This window comes from Corvus moneduloides, chromosome 4 (genome assembly GCF_009650955.1).
Source record: "Corvus moneduloides isolate bCorMon1 chromosome 4, bCorMon1.pri, whole genome shotgun sequence".
Classification (NCBI taxonomy): Eukaryota; Metazoa; Chordata; class Aves; order Passeriformes; family Corvidae; genus Corvus; species Corvus moneduloides.
In genome coordinates this window covers 66,274,576-66,296,552 of record NC_045479.1, presented here as the reverse complement: position 1 = coordinate 66,296,552, position 21,977 = coordinate 66,274,576, and the positions used below count along the sequence as shown (strand labels likewise).

At 37.4% G+C, this 21,977-nt stretch overlaps 1 protein-coding gene across 1 annotated transcript in view; it reads left to right on the top strand.

The window, feature by feature from the left end:
- The first annotated feature begins 3,387 nt into the window (after positions 1-3,387).
- Positions 3,388-21,977, top strand: part of SEMA3A (semaphorin 3A) — a 237,593-nt gene continuing 219,003 nt past the window's right edge. The window contains exon 1 of the mRNA XM_032106485.1: positions 3,388-3,458. The gene's annotated coding sequence lies outside the window, so the exon portion shown is untranslated. The remainder of the gene's footprint in view (positions 3,459-21,977) is intronic.

The window sequence follows — 21,977 nt, the reverse complement described above, 5'->3', positions numbered from 1 at the left end:
ATGTTGCCAGTCCTGGCAAGGTGACTAGTAGAGATGAAAATCAGTGGTACTTGCTCTATTTATTACTGGAATGTTTAGATTGAGCTTCATATGCATTAGAAAGAAGTGCATGCACTTGAAATCTGAATTTCACAAGGGATTAATAATGTTGGGTGCTTAACTTTTGATGCCCCTCCTGAGAATCTTTAAAAAGCCTGACATTTTCTTTTTAGTGTATTTTCTGTGATGCTAGAAAGTCAGTTTAAAAAAGAGGAAAAAAATCTCAACAGTAAATAATTTAATTTATTTAATGGGTATTTTGTGGCTTAGAGATAAACTTTTCCATGGATTTTTCCTGCATCTGATCTTAAAAGGCACAGTCTCTTTAACACAGAATTTTAATCAGAAACTTTTGTATGGAGACTGGTTTTTTTGTCCAGATAATAAAAATATAAAAATACAGCTGCTGCTATATCTCAGGAAAGTGTTGATAGAACTTTGACAGAAGCATCACAATAATAATATTTTAATATCCCTCAAATTCTGCTATAATTAAGAATATGCTTTATTTGGCTGTTGCATGTTGAAGTCAATAGTTTAGTTATGTGCATACATATTGCAGGAAATAGAGATACTTTGAATAGGAAGTGGTTTAAAACCAGTTTGTTTTGAGGTGGGGGTTGTACATTATTATACAGAGAGGACTGGATTAGCAGGGTGGTTACAGAGCTTGTGTAGTGACTAAGAAAACTCTAGCAGCATTGGAACAGTAAACCTGTTTAATACTCAGGACACTCTCAGTTGTCTTCCCAAATAATTGATTAGAATCCGGTTAAGAAAAGATAAAACCTAAGAATCCACAGAGGTATCTTTTATGGTTTCTCTATCAGTTTACTTCTTAAGTGGTCTCTGTTAGCCTCCTCAGATCTAGGGCTGTTAGGTTTGATGGTTTTGCATTAAATTTGGGTCTTGTTTCCACAGCCCATTGAAATGTCTTCCTTCACTGAGCTTTGTTCAGGTTTTAACACAAGGTCTGAAATTTGTCTTTAGCCTGCAGAGAAGAACACCAGTAGGAAAGAAAAAAAATTCATTACTTCTGGAGAGCAAATCAGCAGTAATTGTTTCCTTTAGCAGATAAGGTAATTTATTTCATTTTGAATCACTGACGTTGCAGAAGTCTAGGTTGCAGAAGATCAACTCTTTTATTTTTGAGATATTGAAAATTCTTTTTCTAATTACTTCAATTGTGTGTGTTGGCTTCTGTTTGACAATTGATGTGGGCAAGATCTCAACACTGGTTTCTTCCACTGGATGAGTTTTCTTCTGCCAGCTCTTTAAAACTAGAGGCTAGAATGTCTCTCAGCAAACTTCTTACAATACATTTGCACAAGAAAATTATCCTGTAATGTCATTTGTCTCTTCCTTGTTTCAAAATATTTTAGCACAGCTCCTCCTGTTTCAATCACATTTAGAAAGCCAGAGCATTTCAGTGAAAATGTAAGTCATGATCCAAATATAGAAACTTCTTTAAAAGCAAGTAACAAACAAGACCTTGCCTAATTTTACGTGAGAATGTTGCTAGCTTATTTGCCAAGGAATGTTAGGCATTGTGCAAGCACATATTAAAATACAAACTGTGTCCTAGAAATCTGTAGGGTCCCATAGCATCTGCCATCAGAAATATAACGAAATTAACCAACACAGTCCATGTGTTCCAAACAGAAATCTTTAATTTGAAACGTTCAGTGAAATGAGTCAACTGTAGATCCAACTGGGTTTAATTCCATTTGGACTTGATCTTTTGTGAATACATTCCATACAGAGAATATTGAAAAGCATTTTTCTCTGCTCATCCATAGCCCTGTCACTATTTAGCATCTTGAGAACCAGGGTGTTCTCTAGATCCCAGAGCAGGTCTGTGTTCATGTGATGGGCATCACAGTGGTAAGTTTGTGCCAGCGACTGAAAAATCCATTTATGTGAGCAAATTTCTAGTTAACGGGTTGCAGAAATTCTTAAATGTTTTTTCATCTACCTTATCTTCTTGCACATTTTCAGGGTGAAAATAAAAAGGATCAGACTGGATGGAGAACAGAAATTCATATAGGTGTAGAAATGTCGATTACTTGGGGTTTTCCAGTGAAGTGTGAGTCTCTTTTACAGCTGAGGTTTAAAGTTAACTGCTCTGAGCTACTCCAATTTGAACTTGGCTTTCTGATCAACTTCCTTAGCTCAAGCTAATCTTTGAGTACTCCCACAAATGTGCCTGAGTAGATATTCAAGTGCCCAGAAGTTCTGCCTGGCTGCCAGGCATTCTGTGTTGCAGAGTTCTGGCTGCTGGCAGAGCAGGTTCCCTGGTGCATGGTCCTGCTGGCTTCCTCTGCCACAGGGTTATGCCTGTGATGCTGCACTCCTGCAAACCTGCATGTCCCCTCTCCAAATGAATGTTTGCTTGCTCCCTGGCCTTTTCCTAAGCAAGATTAACGGAGTGGGCCATAGCAAAACTGTGCTATAATGTTTGAAAAAGTGAAACTAATTTATTTCAATATAATCTATCTAGGCTTGCCTTTATAAGGAGATATGGATGCCTTAGGTTTTAACTTTCATATTTTTCAAATCCTGTACTGTCTACTGTGTAACTCTGAAGTTTCTTGTAGCCTCTTAACTTCTGCTCTCTTATGCTAGGTAGACATAAAAAAGCCTCTCCAGGCCAGCTCTCCAAGGACACCCAGACTGTCCTAGGCCGAAAAAGTATAAATCAAAAGCCTCTAAAGGGGGGAAAGCTTTGGGAAATTACATCATTAACTGAAGCTTTAATTGGAGAATTAGCCCTGATATGCAAATGAACCAAACCTATAAAAGTGCAAAGAACTCATGACCTGTTGTCCATCTTGGGGTCCATCTTGGCAGCAGCCTCTGGATCCCCAGGGTGTACCTTTGAAGGCACTTCAAGTAAATATCTACCTTATTCCCTTATTCTTGTCTAGTCTCTGTTTTTAGGTGGCCGCTTCAGGAATCAATAGAACTTCATTCCAATAAAAATCAATGCATTTAGAGGTTTGGGAGATACGGAAGAGGAATGGATTGGGTTGGATTTTTTTTTCCATTAATGAGACAATCCTAACAAACTCCAGTTGCAAACCAAAATGACTTCATTACAGCAAAAAGGCTGATACGTTATATAAGTGCAATATGACTGCATTTCATCACAAGACCCCTGCCATGCACTTTTCCAAATCTTATTGAATTTAGAATAGTCCCTGTTACATAGTCAAGATTTTGGATGCTTTGAAGCGATGGTGTGGTAATTGGTTATGTTCTTATTTACTGTTCAGAAGTAGATAAGCTTTTATGTGTTTTTTCTGTAAGCTGGTTGTATTTTTAAAATATAAAATTATTTTCCTTTAGGAGTATCAAAAGCGACATCAATCAAACTGGATAATTTTGCTTTGATGATTAAACACTTGTGGCTGTGTGAGGTAAGATCTTTTTTTCTTTTTTTTTTTTTTTTTTTTTTTTTATTGACATGCATTTAAATAAGTCAAAGCTAACAGTTCCTTCTTGTTTGTTTTCCAGGGATTAAGAGTTCTGTGCAAATTTAATATGCTCCTTAAGGGGCCTAACTAGTACTCTGAAATTTATATAAAGTAGTAGAATACTGGTTTTGTTTAATTTTCTTTTAAAAACTCAGCTAGATGTTCATCTAGACACTGCTGATCTGCTGGAGACAGATAGATACTATGCTTATAATAAGACATAGGTGAAGCCCATGATGTGCCCTACAGTTTGGATCCTTGATTTGTGCCCTGACAATGTCATGCCTGCTTGCTGAGGTGGGATCTGGCACAAGAGTACATTGTTTGTGCATTTTGATTTATCTAGGAAATTTCAGTGGATGGCCACACCACGGCCCTTCCTCCTAGGGAGCTGGGAATCGAGACTGGTGTTGCTGACTCTGGGTCAGAGATGCCCATCGTGTGAAAGTGTGATGGGATGGTAAATACTCTACTGCTCTGAACTGTAAATGTTGTTTTCATACCTGGTAGCCTTTTTGTTCTGGAAGAAGCATCATTTACAAGAGTTCACTCTTGCAGGTTCAGCTCTTGGCTGGATACTTGGATATCTGAAATAGTTTCAGGTACAAGAGCTCAGTTACTGCATCTGTGATTGATTTGACCAGCACAGATTTTTAAAATGAAAACTTCAGATGGGAAAGGAAATCCATGAGGCCAATGCCCTTGTGGTTTTTAACGTTCCCTTTTTAATAGAAATTTTAACTGACCATGGGGTAATTTTCCTTGTGTGAACTCTGGAGTAGTTACAATCACTATTTGTATAGGTTCTTCTCACAGAGATTGTCTTTGAGCACTAGTTTTATTTAGCTATTATGAATTTTTTTTGGAGTTGCCTCTTTTACCTAATTACACAGTGTTTGTTGTACAGATGCAATTTAATATTAAATGGTGCAAATACTTGTTTGGAGTTGAATCCTTCCGGTATATGCTTCCATGAAAACTCTAAAAAGCACTTCACTGTTTTCTTGGAGAATTTTTTTCTCACCCCATGTCTCAGCTGTTGCATATGGAGCAAAGTGCACAAGGGTCTTCTCATATTCCTGTCCTTTACCCCTGGAGTTACATTCACAGTGGGGGGGAAAGGGAGAGAAGATTTCTCCCTCCCTTACATGACAAAGAAAGAGTTATGATAATTTAGCCCTAAGTGTTTAAGCCATACTCCAGTGCTTCTGAATCTAACTGAGTTTGGCATCATTTGAAGGAGCTTGCTGAAGTGTGAAAGGCAATGACGTGGGTATGATTAAAAAGTATTGAAAAATTATAGACCACACTGCAAGAGACCTTTATTCAGGTGGATGAGGTCAAGGCAGGTTAATACACAAGGAACACTTTTGTAGCTGATGCCTGTGTGCGTCAGGCAAAGGCACATTAAGAGTTGTTTCATCCGGTGTATCCTCTCCTTCACCTTACTGGCCAGACTACAATTGGCAGAACAAATTTTGCAGTATTAGAAGTGGATCTTGCTGTTCATAATTTTAGAAGGGATTGCTTCTGCCAATATATAGCCTGTACTGAGTTCTCTCTATTCTACGTGTTTGATGTAAGTTTTTCAGTTCTGGCTGGCTGAGAATGTGAGCAATAACAGAGAGGAAAAATAGAGAGTGGGCTATATGATGTAACCCCACAGAAAACACAGGTGACTGAAGTTTGAAAGGTATGATAGATTTTAAAGGGGTTCCTGCTTTCTTGAGAAACTATTTCCATATCTTAATTGAACCTATTAGAAGTGTAATATAAAGGTTTTACTTTGGGTTGATTTAAAAATAAAAAGAGTATGTTAGCAAGTGGCAAACTTCCAAGATAATCAAACAGTTTAGGATGGGATGAATGTCATTTCCAACACTCTGGAACTATGATTGACCCCAATTTATAAATATTTTTTGATACTCAATAATATTTTAGTCCCATTTTCATGGCTGTATCCCAGACTATAGATGAAAGCTAAGTATCTGTTTTCTTTTTTTGGCAAACAATGATGTCCTGATTTTTCCAATCTAAATTGCCCTCCAGGGCACTAATAAAACAAGTCATGGCTCACAAAGTAAATTTCCTGTGTACTAATTGAAAACGGTTTCAGATTTATTAGGGTTTCAATCATCTTCCCAAGATCTAATACTTGTGCTCATGGTATTCAGTCAGACTGTTAATATATTTACCTGAAAGGGGAAAGAAGTATTAAAGATACTTCTCAGGTAATTTAAAAGGAAGTGGGGGAAAGGGGGAATGAAAATAACAACAACAGAAAACCACACATATCATGTTGTTGAATATGGTTTAAGACAACTTTTGAAACTGAGCACTCATTCTCATGAAATATTTGGGTTTATTGTACTTGCCAAAACCTTTCCTATATGTGTTCCCAGACACTGGCTGTAATGCATGATCTACTAGGATTTGCTGCTAGACGTTGTTCTAAGGTGGTAGAAAAGGCAGGAAAGCCACAACATTGGTTTATTTTTTTTTTTTACTAGGTTTTCTGTCTTTGCTGTGCAAACTGCAGGAGACAGGGAGAAGGGCTGTTGAAATGTCCCAACTTTCTCCTCCTTCAAACCACACCACAAAGAAGTGTAAGCACCATGCAAACCATCCCCCAGCAACCCGCAGAGAGCCTTCTGCTCTGGGCTTCCTCTATCCAAAATATTGTAATGGGAGGGAAGGCACTTGTCAGATTTTCTGGCACCACATTTCATAGCAGAGTTCCTATAGCAAGGGAACCACAAGCTCTTGCGCAGACTGAATTAATAACATGACAAGAGCATTTGGCCTCCATGTGGATGAGTACTGGCTGGAAAACTAGAACACTGGCTTCTGAAAGAATTCAGGGTTTAGAAGTTTGTTTTATTTTCTTCATCATGCTAAATCAAATAGTGTAAAGGAAAAACAGGGTAGGAAAAAAAAAATCCCCAACTCCTTTGGCCTTATTTTCCTAAAAATACTGATGTATGAATGCTCTAAAATAGCTCAATTGTTATGAAGATCACCTATGATTAAAAAGAAAAACAAAACCCAGGATAAAATCAGTCTCTTTTCATTGTTTTTATTCCAATTGTTTTGGTTTGTGCAAATACTTAAATATAAGACAATAGTCCGGATGGCTTGATGGGGAGATAAAAAATGAAATTTCTATGGGCAACTGTTTTGTGTCTCAGGGAATGTGGGAGACTGCAACTCAGATCTCATCCTTTCTTTTGGTTCATGGTGATCCCTCAAGAAGAGGATGATGGGGTAAATCCCTGCTTGTGAAATGTCTCCAAGGATGTCCGTCTCTGTGCTCTCTACGTCCTTGGAGAGATACAGTCTTTCTGATTGTTATTGCATATTTATACAAAATTATCTTCACTGGCCCATGACACACATGCATTAATTCTCTATCCTCGTGTTTTGTCTAAGTAAAAGTAGAGTCAAGGCAAACTTACTCCTTTGGGATAGTCTGTGACGGATCTGTCTGAGAAAAATTTCAAGCACAAGTCTTCTCAAAAATTTTCATTTTCATTAAAAGCAATAATAAAAAAAAATATTCTAGCAAATCATAATTTTTGGATAGGAAAGGAACTTTGTTGGAGAAGTCCCGTCCAGCTGTAATGCAGATAGCCTTTGTTCAGGGTGCATGTCCTGAAAGCTGCATGGAACAGCAGTAAATCCCCATGAGGTGGATTCCAGCACCAGTTGTGTGTTTGTGCTGCTTTTCCTACTGTACCTTTCACCCCCCCTGCCTTTTCCCTTCCAGCACAAGAAGTAGCACTCAAGTCTCCCATCCCTGTTTTATTTGGCTCAAGTTCTAAACACTGTGACTTCCCTCTGCTTACAGAGGTGTGTTCTCTGCTAGTATACCTAAAGGGACTACATTAATGTCTGATAGCTATTTTATCCAGACACAGTTTCTCTGTCAAGACTCATGTTCATGGCAAAGACAGCAGAACACCAGATGAGCAGCAGTTGCAATCCTAAAAACTAATTCCCAGATGTAGAAGAGTCTAGTTGTAATGGCTGTACTGTACATGTGGAAATTAAGTCTAAACATACTGCAGTCCCCTTTCGCTTGTGAGCCAATTAAAATGTCAGTCATGACAGCAGCATAGTAGATACTGTGTTTCTCCTTCCGTTCTCTTGTATGCATATCATTTTGTTATGTTCATGATAATTTATGGAAAAAAGATAATATAGATATTTCACCATCATATGGTTTTTGCAATGCCTAGTACAATACTACACTTAATTCCAAGAACTTTAAGAGACACCCACTGAACTCCAGTAAGAACAATTCCTTTCAAACTGTTCTAAGCAGCAGTTGCACTTTTTCAGTTTTACATATTAGTATTTTCCTATAAAGCTGCAGTAGATATTTTATCATTTTACAAATGTTATAATATAAAATCCATGTTTCATCCAGATGCATCTTTTTCTTGGCAGGATTGTACTCCATGATTACAGTCAGAATCATGACGTGGTTATGAAATCTGTCAATAGTCAGATAATGTCTAATGAAAAAAATCTTGACACCCATTCTGTAGATTCCTTCAGATATGAGCCTGGTTTTGAAGTCATAGAAAAAATATGTTTTATTATAATGGACACTTTATACAGAGATGATAACATCTGATTTTGAGCTCTATTTCTCATCAGCATGAGAGAGTAAAATAGCTTCAAAGTTAGCATAAATTAGGTCTACTTTTGTACCGTTTGCAGTGATGGAAAACAATAAAGGTAGTTGCTTGTTGGGGTTTTTTATTTTAAAAATCCTAATGTTAAAAACTCAGTCCTCTAACACGGGTTATTTTACATGCAGAGAAAGTAGCATTTTCAGTTCTCCTTTGCAAATATTCAGTTTCCTCATTATCTTTCCCATGAGAAAGAGGAGGAAAAGAATATTAATTTAGAGGGAACTGAGGTTGTGAGAAGAAATGGATTCACTGTCCTCCGTAGTACCATGCATTGACAAGCAGAGCTGCTGTATTTAGCAACAGGCCATTATCTTTCAGTGAAGTTTAGCTTTATAATCAGATTTTTATTTTCTTTATCTTTAGAAGGGAAGTATTCTTACACCAAAGCCATAGTCACAATTTCCCAACCTGGAACTTATTGAAAATGCTGGCACCTTAAGGTTTCTTTTACACTGAAGAGTCAATGACCTCTGTTTCTGAGATTTCTTCCATTTCAGTGAATTTTGATGATTTAATTTGGTTAGTGAGTGGCAAACTCTTGAGAAATAATTTCCTAGAATTAGCAGTCTAAGGCTCAACTGCCTGTGCTCAGAAAAAAAGGATGTGATTATATGTAGATGGAGAAGGAAATCACTGATTTCTCTCTCCCCTTACATATCACATCTTTGCATCATTCTACTCATTTTCAAATGGGTATTTGCAAAATTAACCACATCTTTTCTGTTTTATTTTTTTCCTTTTTTTTTTGTAAATTGAGAAGGTATTTGTGCAAGGTGAGTTTCTGAGCTAATGTAACTCTGCAGAGAGTAGTTTAGGGGTCCTTTCTTTCTGCTGCCATTCCACACACCATTGTTTCTCCTTCTTCCAGCTGAGCTTCACTTTCTGCTCTTCTGGGTGCTTAGGTCACATATCTTTGATGTAATGTTGGGTTTAAGTATGGTATTTTTTGTCCCTGGGATTTGGGAAATGGAAGGAGAGTAATTCTAATAGGAGATGACTTTAATATTTCAGATCATTACCCTGTGTGCCATCAGAGTCACTAGTGCTTGCCAGAAAACAATTATAAGTATTTAGTGTATTTGGGTGGTATCTTTTTACTTCCGGATAGGAGTTCATCTGCGGCATTTGGTTACTTTGTTGGAGTTCCTATCTAAATCTAAATTTACATGAATGTTGACTATATCTCATTTCTGAAAACGTTTTGAAATGGGATAGGAAAATTACAATGGCACTGATTGTGCTGAATAGCAGATAAGTTTGGTTTCATGGGTTTGCCCTAGTACCTTTTATAATTACTTGATTCAATTACCTTCCTCAATATTACGAAATTCACTGAAGGAGAACCCCTGCTTAGATAAATAACCAATTGAGTTTATCCCCAGCTATCATAGAAAAATAGTTAGACACCATTTCAAAAGATTGTAGTACTTGCAAGCAACACTGAAGAACATTAAAAAATGCTGTGAGGCCACCAGTGCATTTCTGTTCCTACAACACTTCTATTTGTTCCAGTAAGGGTCCAAATATTTTGGAATCTGAGTTCCATATGAATGCTGATTAGAGAACTCAAAAGCAAATAAGCTATACCTTATCCAATTACTTTGGAGCTCGCACAAAACATTTCCCCCAAGAAAAACACACTCACCAAACCATTTAAATTTTATAATAGCATTTTAGTGATATATTAGACACAGTCAAAAATGGACGAAATAACCAAAGGAAGAAGTATGTGTTCCAATTTATACCTCAAACTTCTATAAAGTTGCTTGGAATAACTTCTGCTAGATTTATCTCCCTATTGTGTTTCCTTTTGTCTCTGCATTCCTGTGCTAGGAATTAGGCCTGAGAGGGAAAGCTATACTTTTAGCCTAGCCAGGGGCCAAGTACCAATCAGCCTATCTGAACATTCCTCTTCTGTTAAAGGCAAACCTCACTCTAATAGAAAATCTCAGCTATGTCCCAGGACAATGATACTTCAAAGGTCAACACGTCATTCACATCTAAGCTTCAGGGACACAGTAAAACTGATATTTGAAACCACAAGCAACAATGTTTCCTTGGGATTCTTTTTAACATATAACCAGGAAGGGCTGCAGAGTCACACAGTCAGAAATAAACTGTGGACTCAATGAGGACAGAAGCATCCAAAAGAAAAGCAAAAGCAAGGCAATGTGTGCAACAAAAAAATGTTTCTAAAATGCCAAAAGAACATAAGTTGCTATTCTGTTCTCAATATATGGTAGCTTGATTCAAGGGGGAAATATAGATTTTTAGGAATGTCAGCATGAAGATAAACATCACACTTGTAGGTCAAGGGGTTGAGGAAGAGGATATGTTCACCACATTTTCTGGCTTTTTGCCCTACCTATGAAGCTGAGCATAGTTGTACAACAAGTTATATGTGGTTATGTTAATCATATTTAGAGACATATTGGCTATTTTGTTATTTAAAAAGTACATCTGTATCTTCCCAGGAGGAAATGCAGATTTGTTTCTGAGCCAGCTGACACAGCAAAATGAAAATCTGGACTGTCCCTTACTCAGCTGCACAGACATCATTTTCTCCCTGCCTGCTATTTTGAGTCAGTGTAGGATGAATTTAATAGTTACTTAATTTGTGTTGATTGCTTTGAGAAACATCTTGGATAGGTCTGCATGACTTTTTTACTGAATTAGTGTTAAGTGACTAATTTTTCCTTTTTCATTCTTTTAGTACATTTTCTTAGTTTCACATTATTCATAATACCAGAAAAAATATTGAAAACTTTCCATTGTACTCAGAGCTTATTTGTATTGTATTGCTATGTAGTTTATCCTATCACATAGAATATATATCACATATAAATGTGTCACTTTGCTTTGAAGAGGTATCTGCTCAGAATTCAATACCATCAAAATTAGGGAGGATTCAAACTGAGATACTATGTTGTACCAGGAAAAGGTCCCTGTAATTAGATAGAAGGAACTTTTTTAAAAAGAACTATTAGAAGTCTTCTTTTTTTTTTTTTTTTCTTAATGGGATGTGCCTGTTTTAGTTGTTTTGATTTTGTATTTTCTTCAGTTTGAAGTGTCTTCTATAGGGTATTCTTTATGCATTTTCATGTCTACATATAGCCTACCTTGGAAACTGGAAAAAAAAAACAACCTCCACCTCTCATAATGAAAGTCATGTCGAAAAGATATGTGAGGCAACCTGTGATTGCTTCTGCTATCCATTTTTAAGAGTTACATGGGCATCAAGTCTTCCCTTTCCACCAGCTTTTGTGCCCGTTCTCTTGCTAGGACTTATTTTTGCAATTGCAAACTGGGAAATGAACTGTCTATAATGAGACACAATGATCAAGAAACAGTTTATTCATGCAGAAATCTCTGTATCTTGGTCTGATATAGACTTTAAGTAACAATATAGGAAAGCTGCACAAACAAATGAATATACATTCTCAACTCCCCTGTCAGTGAAACAGTGGCAGTCATCGATTCCCTTTACCCCTCTTGACTTCTGAATTGGAATAGACAATTAAGCAATCTTAGCTTTCTCATAAAGCCTGTCTTCCCAGTTGGAGCAGTGTGAAAGGAAGCTGTGAGAAATATTAAGAAAAATAGGGCAAAGAAAGAGTTATAAAGATTGATTTCTCTTCCCTTAGTGAGTGTTAGCAATTAGGTAAACTGATTTTCAGTGAGGTCATCTGTCACAATTGGAAGCTAATTTGAAAATGGATTAGCTTAGGAAGTTGCAATTTCTGCTCCATGGGATTCAGCAGCAAGTGATTCAATTCTGTAACAGACCTCATAAACTGGCTGAGATCAATGCCCACCTAATGTGCCATTACACTCTGGGCACACTTCAGTGACAGCACTGGCGGCCGTGGCTGCAGGGAGTTTCCCTGCTGGGTTTCCCCTGCTCCACGCTCATGTTCCACAGGTGTGTTAGCTGATTATTTTGCCTAAGGGAATAAACAGTTTAGGAGAATTAGAACGGGTGAAACAGTTTCCCCATCTCTTGAGAATGAGTTTTGTAGTCTGAGATCAGCAGCAGCAAGTGAGAAGGATTAGTTAGCACACCCTTTTCTTATAAAAGGGCTGCATCTGCTATGTGAATGCAGATTCTGCAGCAGCACAGCAGAGACTAATACAGGATCTGCTGGCATTTCCAGTTACAAAGGACCTGAGCCTGGTCAGATTTTTGGGGCTGTGTGTGCACACAGGTGGAGAAAGATCATCTCATGCCCTATCCCCCCTTTTCCCAAGAAGAGTCCCAATACCATTCTATCGTTTTCTCTGAACCATTTTGCCTCTCAAAAATCCGTACAGCCCAATTACCCCATCTGTCCTTCTTAGTTCCCCATCTTCTTTCCCAGCCAAGCTCAGGTCCAGCTGAATTCTCCAGCTGCAGGTCCCTGCGCTGTGATTCAAGCAGGTTGCAGCAACTGGAGCCTGTGACATCACACAGTCAGCAGCAGCTGGTGATGGCAATGACCTCAAGTTGCTCAGGCATTTACCATCAATAACCTCTGATGAATATAGAGATATTTGTGTAGCTGCCCAAGTGAGAAACTGAGTGTGTAATTGCCACCAGTCCTGGGATAGTGACCCGTGATGGTCTGGAAGGACTCGGGTGTATGGTTCAAGTAAGCTTTGTTGTGTTGGGACAAGATTGAAAACCAGAGCTAAGGTTCTCAAAGGGAGAAATATCTAAAAGGGGTTTGCATGCTAGCAGTGGGAGGAATTCTGGAGCTCAAGATCAGGATGAATTAATAAGCCTGGAGGAATATTGTTGTCTTACAGTGAGAATTTTTATGATTTTTGGAGAACTTTTTCCTCTAAACTTGGTCAAAAGCTTTGGGCCAATATATTTAGAATTTCATATTGGAAGTCCAGTTGGATAAATGAAATATCTTTGCTGTGATACTTGTACAGTGTTTCCTTGAGATTAATTCTGACTTCTTAAAATGCTTGCAGGATGGGTGGCTACCTGTAGAAGATTAGATTTTGAAATGGATATTGATTGATTTCTTGAGAAAAAGGAGGGAATCTTTCACTTAAAATGTGAAAAAGCCAACAATTCTGAAACTTAAAATGAAGGTCTATAAAAATCACTGAGCTTTTCTGACAAAGACTTTTAACAAGCTTTCTAAACCATAAAGATAAATAATGATGATCACCTAGTTACTGAGCTGTAGTGACGATATAAATTTGAAAGGAAAAAATGGTGACTAATTGAAGGAGATAAAATATTAAGCTTCACACCCTGCTCCCCGGGCATGTGCAATTTATGGTTACATTTTACAGTGGAATAACCAGACAATGCTAATACAAAGAATTAAGACTTCTAAAACCAAGGCTCTGTTTACCCAGATATTTGTGGTTGTACAAATACCACAGCACCACGTACAGCAATGTATCACATTCATACTTCAGACCCTTAGATACAGTCGCTAACACTTCTTTCGCCAAAGAATTATTCAGAAAGTTGCAATAGAAATCTTAGGATAAATTCCAAAGAATTCTTCAAATGGGGTCCTTAATAATATGAAACATTTCTATTGTCAGACATTAAACTCTTAGGAATCCATCTGATTACTGTATTTTTTTAAGGGTAAACAGACAACTAAGTAATATGGCTATGGTCTGGTCCCACATGACCAAGCCATTTTTAAAAGTGAAATTTAATCTGAAAAGTGGCTTAGACTCTTATTAAAATTTTACTGGGTATTAGGCAAAAAAAAATTAAATGTGGAAAAGCAGAGTTAGTATGGTCTCTGTCTAAAACATCAGAGCCATATAAAGATGACACTCATGCACTTCCTTCCTTGCCATGCTTTCCTTGGAAGGGAAGCACATCCACCTGGAACAGTGCAAAGTCATGGTGTGCTCTGCTATGTCTTGCTTAGTAGCCAGCTGAGGAATCAGGGCTCCAGGGAACAGCATATTTCATGCAGTCTAGATACATGTTTAGAAATTGTCTCTTGTGCTATTTTAACTTCTATCTCCTTATGTCAGTACCAACTGTAATGCAGAAAATTTAATATTTTCGTGGAATTTCAGAGCTTATGTTTCATGTAAGTGTGAAAAGATGTAGTTCCTTTGTTTTAATTGTATTTTTACCTATTGAATTAATGATAATGTCAGGTTTCAGAAACAGCTATTCCATGACACTCCCTGAAAACTCAGAAAAATTAGTAGTATCTTGACTTGACTCTGCTTGGAATGTACCATTGAAACAACAGAAACAAAATACCAAACAGAATGATGAAAATAAAGAAAGTTGAACATTAGGAGGCAAAAAATCCAACAAATTTTAATGTGAAGTCTAACAAGTTTCTAAGAGAATTGTATCATGTCAATGATTGCAACAGCAACAACATAGACATTGACACTCAGGATTCTCTCTGGTGCTTCATGCCAAGATGTGCCTTTCTGCATCTTCACAACAGCAAATACACTTTTTTTCTGATGTCACTATTTCTTCATAAATTTTTCTAGTTTGATAATTGTAAGAAAGAGCCATAAGAACAAATCCCTGGTTTAGTTTCTGAAGTAAATACTATGTGCTATTTCCAGAGCTGGCTTTGCAAAGGCTATGTAACTGCCAAAACCCTGTAGCTCTCATTAAGATGTCTTTCTCTTAACAACTGATAATATCATTTAGAAGTTCTCCTACTCACCTACTGTCACACTGGTGCAACATTCAGCTTGCCTTTAGCAGCAGGGTGTTGAGTTTGGCAATTGGATGGGGATACACTTGGTTTCAGCAGAGCAAGGGGCATTATTTAAGCAAAATCTAACCTGCCAGTGATTGTTGTGACTGAACTGTGGGGTCACTTTCACACTGCAATTGTACATCAACATACAGTTAATAAACAAAGTGACACTTTGTGATTATTGCACAGCAAGTTAGAAGTGAGGTGAAATTTCCTGCCTTTTCTGTAGAATAAAATCTATGATGTCAGTGACACCAGCTCCCATTTTTTTGACCATAAAAACTGAAAGAGGCTGGCTGGGTGATTAGGTGTAGGAAAATTAGTTTTTGATGAAGTGTTGGCTAAACACGCCAAATAAAATTCACCCCTACTATATCTCCATTGATCACATGGGAATAACACCAAAGACAAAATTTTTCTAACCTTAAACCCAAAATTTTCCTTTAATTCTTAACTCTATCCTTCAAAATTCCTAAGTGAAGTTCAACTTTACAGTGTGCCTGATTCATCTATGCACAGAGCGAAAGAACTTTGCAGCAATGACTTTCAGGCTTTTTAACACAAAGTGTATTAGCAGATGAGAAATTCTGTTGTCCTTTGTTCATTAAAGTCACAAGTGCTCAAGTGCTTTGCTGACACTTCGCAGAATGGAGCCATCAGCAACACTGGAGTGGGAACATCCATCTCCACATAAACAGCTGAGGCTTTATTACTCTTTACAGATGGGCATTGTGTCCATGGCATTTCTCAATCCTCCTTCTAGGCAGGGAGGATTTGGGATACTCAATCTGTAACTAACCGTGACACACCAAACCTTTAACTTATCAAGAGTGTTGTCAGATGTCCTGGAGACAGATCTACAAGTTGGGATGTAAAATTAAATGCATATGCTGCCTGATCCACTTTCCAGAGCTGAAATGAAGGTGCCCAGCTTGTGTAAGCTGACCTAGTTTCACTGAGGTGTATGGAGGTGGGGTGATGTGTAGCACCAGCATGTAGCCTGTGTTGTGTTTATATTTAACACCTGGTCTTGTGGAGTTATCAGAGATAGAAAAAAGTAATAATAAGTCTAAGATCTGGCCATACTATAGTATACTAGCCATGTACTATATGGCATATGTTGAAGCTTCAAAAAGAATAAAGGAGTTCCAGCCAGCCTGAATGCCTCCTTACCCAAAGGTTCTTAAAGAATGTGTGTGACTCACTCTGTAAATCAGGTTGGAACTTCTGTCAGTCAGGTTGGCACTTTTGTCATTTTAACTGTATCACCATATTTCACAGAGACTGGTCATCGAATTAAGCTTCTACTGGCTTGAAATATTATGGGAGGAATGGAACCATATCACATACCATCACTGTATGTGCTCTGCCATACCTTCCCACCAGCTAACCACCCTGAAGATATGTCTATTTCTTAGGATATTCTGAAGTCAAAGTCTCAATGTTATTGTTCTGGTGGGTTTTTTTATTTATTGTGCCTAGTAACTTCAAAGAGAGAATTATACCATGGCTGTTTGCATAAAAAATATTTCAGCTTCATAAACACATGGAAATATTTAAAATGAAATACTTGTTCTGATAGCTGGAGAAACACCAAGTTCTTGTTATATATGCTTCTTGGTTTCTCTGTACAAACACAAATCTAAAGCAAACCAATAAGCATTTGTATATGAGTTTTTCTCTGAGCTTCTTTAGAGACCATTTCAAATCCACTATGTGTATTAAATTATAACTTACTTAAATAACTTACTTCCTCATATTGAATCCAACATCCACAAGTAACTGTTCAGTTATTTAACACAACTCAGATAGCACGTCTTGTTCATGTCAAATATCAGTGGAGAAAACAGTCCCCCACCACTCAGAGCCACCAGAATATGTCAAAAAGTATAACTCAGAGTTTTGTATCCTATTGGATTACAGATCTTATATGATCAAGAGAAATGCATATTGGCTGGTAGACATTTTTAAGCAGTTACAAGTCTCCTCTGTGTTAATAGAAGAGTTCATTAGATTTCAGATAGCAAAGGGCAGAGATCTTTCACTGACACCAGTTCCCCCAAACTCTTTCTTTTAATATGCCCTTGGATGTTTCCATTACTTGAAGGAAAGCCAAAGTTGTTTGGAATGTTCATACACTCCTTATAAGCCCCTTTACATCTAGGGGACCCACAGGTATAGTTTTCACTCGATTGCTTTTGCTTTTGTAACTTCACAAAGTTTGCTTGGGGATTTGGCTTGTAGTCATTGAAGTCTTCTTGGATAGGTCACACTCTTTTCTTTGTAAATAGTGACTCACCATGATTAATTCTCTGACTGACAGATAGTATTGAGAGTAGACTAAGTGGGATAAGAAAGCAAGATGTTAAATAATCACCTACTGGATTCATAAGGGACTTCCAAGAACCTAGAATACAGTCTCTTCCCAGAAGACTTAAACATGAGTCAGTCAAAAGATTTACACATCAAGATTAGATATTAATTGGGTGTCCAATCTATAGCTACTGTCTAAATCAACATCCCATCATGTATAGAACGGATAGACACACCACTCCCAGTACTCAGTGTAAGCACACATAATACAGTCAGATGAACTTCAGATTGTTTATACAGTGGTTTTCACATGAATAACCTCTGGAATCTGCCCTGAGTTTAGCTCTTCTGACTTAAAAGAAATTTAACAAAAATCCTTTATCTTTCTTCCCAGATCATATTTTTTCCATTCAAACTAATGAGTCAGAGCTCTGGCGTTCACCCTCAGGCCTGCTGTAGCTGTGTTTAACACAAGTCTCTGAGACTGGAGGACAAAAGTGTTTCTTTTCATAGTGCTTAAGTTAGAGGTTTGATACCAGCAAAGACAGGATTCATATCCCACAGTTTGGTGGCTTTGTTTGGAGCAATGTGCCAGCTGGGTCTAACACGTGTCATGTCCCATTAATCCTTGATCTGTTCAGCTCCTCATCTGACAAACTGTAAGATAGGCAAAATTTTGCCAGGCAGGCAGGTCCATAATGGAACATTACAGACTGCTTTCAGGCCTGCTCTCTTGAATGTTTATGCTTCCATGTGCTTGGGAACCTGCTGTGTTTTCTGCACATGTACAGCAGTAGGTTGTCCAGACCTTTACAGCACATGCTTGCCTTGCCTGCCCTGCACGCTTTATCATGATGCATGTAATTACACAGGTCTTTTAAAAGGTAGATTTAATATTTTTAATAAGTCCTTTGAATTCACTACTTCAGGTGATTTTCTAGTTATTGGCTGTTTGTTCATTATTTTGGGTCACTCTTTTAAAAATTATGACTGCTATGCACTTGCATTTCAATTTTTCGTTTAATAGTGGGGTTTTTTGACTTGTTCTATTAAACACACTCTAAAATATTACTTTGTTTCCCCACATGCAGGTGTTATGAGGGTTATTTGTATCTTAAAGCTGTTTATAGTATATACCTGACTGCAATTTCATATTCTTCTCTCCTTCCAAATGGGAAAAAAAAAAAAAATTGATATTAATCATGGTTTAAATTTGTCTATTTAATGCATCTCCCAGGAACTTGAAACACCTGCTGTGTTAACCTATGCCTTATAAGAATAGAGAGGTTATATATTAGATTTAGGCTTGTGGATTAAAATAAAACTTTTCTTTATAGGAGTTCCACCTGGGAATGGCTGCTCTACAATTCTATAAAAACCATGAGAAAACTTGTTTCCAACCCAAACGACTTTACAAAATAGAAGACATTAACATGAAAATGTAACTGAAACAAAGTTGACAAAAAAATGAAGTGCCATGGGAGAATCACAAATTCCACCCTGCCAATAACATTTTGAGACCTGCTGTTTTTCCTGTAGGTGTCCACATGGCTCTGATTTCCCCTGATTAGAAAAAAACATAAACATTGGCAAATGCAGTGAAGAAAGAGTGCTGACCCCACTCTGTGAACTAGCACTTGATGCTGTTTGCCTTCGTAGAGTCTCAGTTTGACTATAAAGATATATTCATTTGGTTTTAATTTGAGGAAATTTTATATTTCAATAAAATCAAAATTAAATTCCCTTTGTTCAGATTAGTAAATTCTGACAGTTGAGTTTTACATAGATTTGTTGACAGTTAACCATGGTTCTGTCACTGCTTCAGTTGAGGGTTTTTTCCCTTAATATTTAAACAAAAATATATAATTTTGTCAAGAATATACAAAAAAAAAGTAAAGAAAAATTGAGATAATCTATAGAACAGTAAATCAACACTTGCAATTTTCTCTGTTGTTTGTGTACAATGGGAGAATCAAATTAAGGTCATATTCGGGTCTGTAGGCAGCTACTTGCAAGAGACGAGGTGACAAATTTAGTCTTAGAAAACTTTGGCCTCCTGGTATTGTGGCTGCAGTTGCTATTTGGCTAAGTTGTGGTGTTGGCAGCGAGAACAGATTTATGCACATAAAGCTGCCATTCTATTAGGGCTGTTATAACACAAAGTGCACTTCTCAAGTTGTACCTTGGTCTGAAAAGAGCTGAAAGAAAGAAGCAATTGAGCACCGGGAGAATGGTACCAGATGCTGGCCTTTTGACATCAACCAGTGGGCCATGGCTGAGCACTTCCTCAGCAAGCCCTGCTCTCAGCCACTTCAGCTACCTAAAGAAACCCTCATAATAAAAAACGCTATCAAAACTAAGGAGTTTCATGACCTCCATGTGACAACAAAAAGAAAAGGGGGAAAAAAAAAGACTTAACTAAACAAGAAGGTGATAAAACAAAGCATGCTGCTGTATTTGGTTTCCAAGCTAGCTGTAGGCTTTTAAAGGACCTTTTTTATCTTTCTAACAGCAGTAAAATTCAGTAATTAGACTTACTGGCAGGGCAGTGGGAAGAACGTGGAGGGACTATGCTAACTAGAATCTCATCTATATGAAGCACTTGGGATGGGGTTCAGGAGATCTGCCTTCATATCCCTGCATCTGCTGCTTCTTCCCTGTGCAGACTGAAACAAATATGTTGTTCATGTTTGAGTTCTTTCTCTGTAAAATGGGGATGATAATTTTAAACTTCTTCTGGCCTTTCATCTGTACTTTCTGTTGGGATTGTAAGTTCTTTGGGCTGAGTGTGTTTTTTATATCTCAAATTCCACAAGGCGAGGTGAAAAATCTGCTCATAAACACGGAGATGCACATTAGGAATTGACTCCTGTAATTTCAATTAACTTCTTTGCACTTTTACAGCACCTTTTAGCCAAAAAATCTCCAAGTAGTTTACAAACCATGACAATGCTATGTTCAACCTCACAATATTCTTATGAGTTCATTAAAAATTATTGCAGTTCTGTAGATGGAAAAAAAAGGGGCATATAGAAAGTCTGTGACAGAAAAATCATTAGGCCACTGATTTTCCAAAGTGTTCTGTCATAGTGAATGCTAACAAATCCACCATCACTTCTCCCTTGCCCTCTGCCAACATATTTGCAAAGTAATTGTATGGAGAGAGAGTAGAGATGTGTCAAACCATAAGTGATGCTCCATCTCTAATGAAAACCACAAGCATATATTGCTGTATTATTACACCACCAAAATGCAAATAATGAGTCATGAAATATGTGGAAATCAGTTTCAATGGTATAAGTTGAGCACACCCTTCCATGGTTTTGACACAGAGAGAGTGTGGTAGTCTTCTTTAATGTAGTAAAGGCTCCCTTATGTAGGTATGTTAACTTTATCCTTAGAAGTAGAGGAGTAGAATGAAGTGGAAATGGGTGACTGAAGGGCAGAAGTAGAGTGAAGATTGAAGCATGCAGTTTATAACTGTTGGACAAGTCTTCAACACTGATCTGTAGACACTCACCCCAAAGTAGATACAGTACCTTCTTTTCCCTCCAAAACAAATTTATTTTCAGAGATGAGATTAGATTATTATATTTTTTTGTTATACTATATATTCTTCATTACATACTCTTCATTATATTACACATATCTATACCTTTGTTATATATTTTGCACCATATTACATAGCATTTCTTCAGGGAAAAAAATGATGTCATACTGAAAGCTGAAATTTTGAGACCTGGGTTAAGTTCCACTTCTGCCATAGGCATCTTATGTCACTTAATTAAATCCTCTCAGCTTTTGTTCTTTTCTGCTCTGTATGTTACATAATTCTTTAGAAAATGCTGTAACCAGTTCAAGATGAAAAATATTTCCTTCTGCTAAGAAGACTATTCCAGTGCAACTCTAAATATGTGTACACATATTTATCTATATATCCAAGCAATCAGTACAAAAAACCAGACACAAAGGTGTGCATGTCTGCACAAGCTTATACACTGTAGATAGGGACCATTTACTCCAATGTGGAAATTCAGTTGGCTCTCAGACACAGATTGGTAGATATTTTCTGCTAGCACTGCTTCTCAAGGAAGAGAAAGTGAAGAATAGCTTCTCCAGTTAGGATCTCTTGGAGAATTTAGGGCAGGATAATATCATTACATAAGCTGGAAGTAAGCCAGGATACTGGGGTTAACACCCCCGCTCAAGTGAGAGGAGCCAGGGGACCATTCACAGCTATAAAAGTGGTCGAGAGCTGTGGTTTTCGGTTACATCCTAAATACAGGTAACTCCAGGACATTGCTAAATGTGTCCCATTGAATACAAGCTTCACTTCTGTAGAATGGCCTAGCATATTTTTAATATTTATGAGTACTTGAAGCAAGCTTTTTCAGTCATTACTGTTTGTGATACATAAAACCGAAGAAATAAAAGACAGAAGCAGAAGTTAAGTTCAAGCCAGCATTCAGTTGTGATCCTGGTAAAACCACAGGGACATTTACCTACTATTGAGAAAAGCATCAGATAGGGTTTCAGTTTTACTGTGCACTGTTAGGTGCCTAGCAAATAGAACATGAATCTTTCTATATAGACTTGCCTTTATGGAAAGATGTCTACATGATGAGTACATTTTCAGTTTTATTTTCTGTCTTCTGCCTGAGTGTTTTCTAAACACAAACCACAAAGCTTGCTTGGGAAAAATATGTTGTTATGCTAAAAGTGGCTGCACAGAAAAACTTCAAAGTACT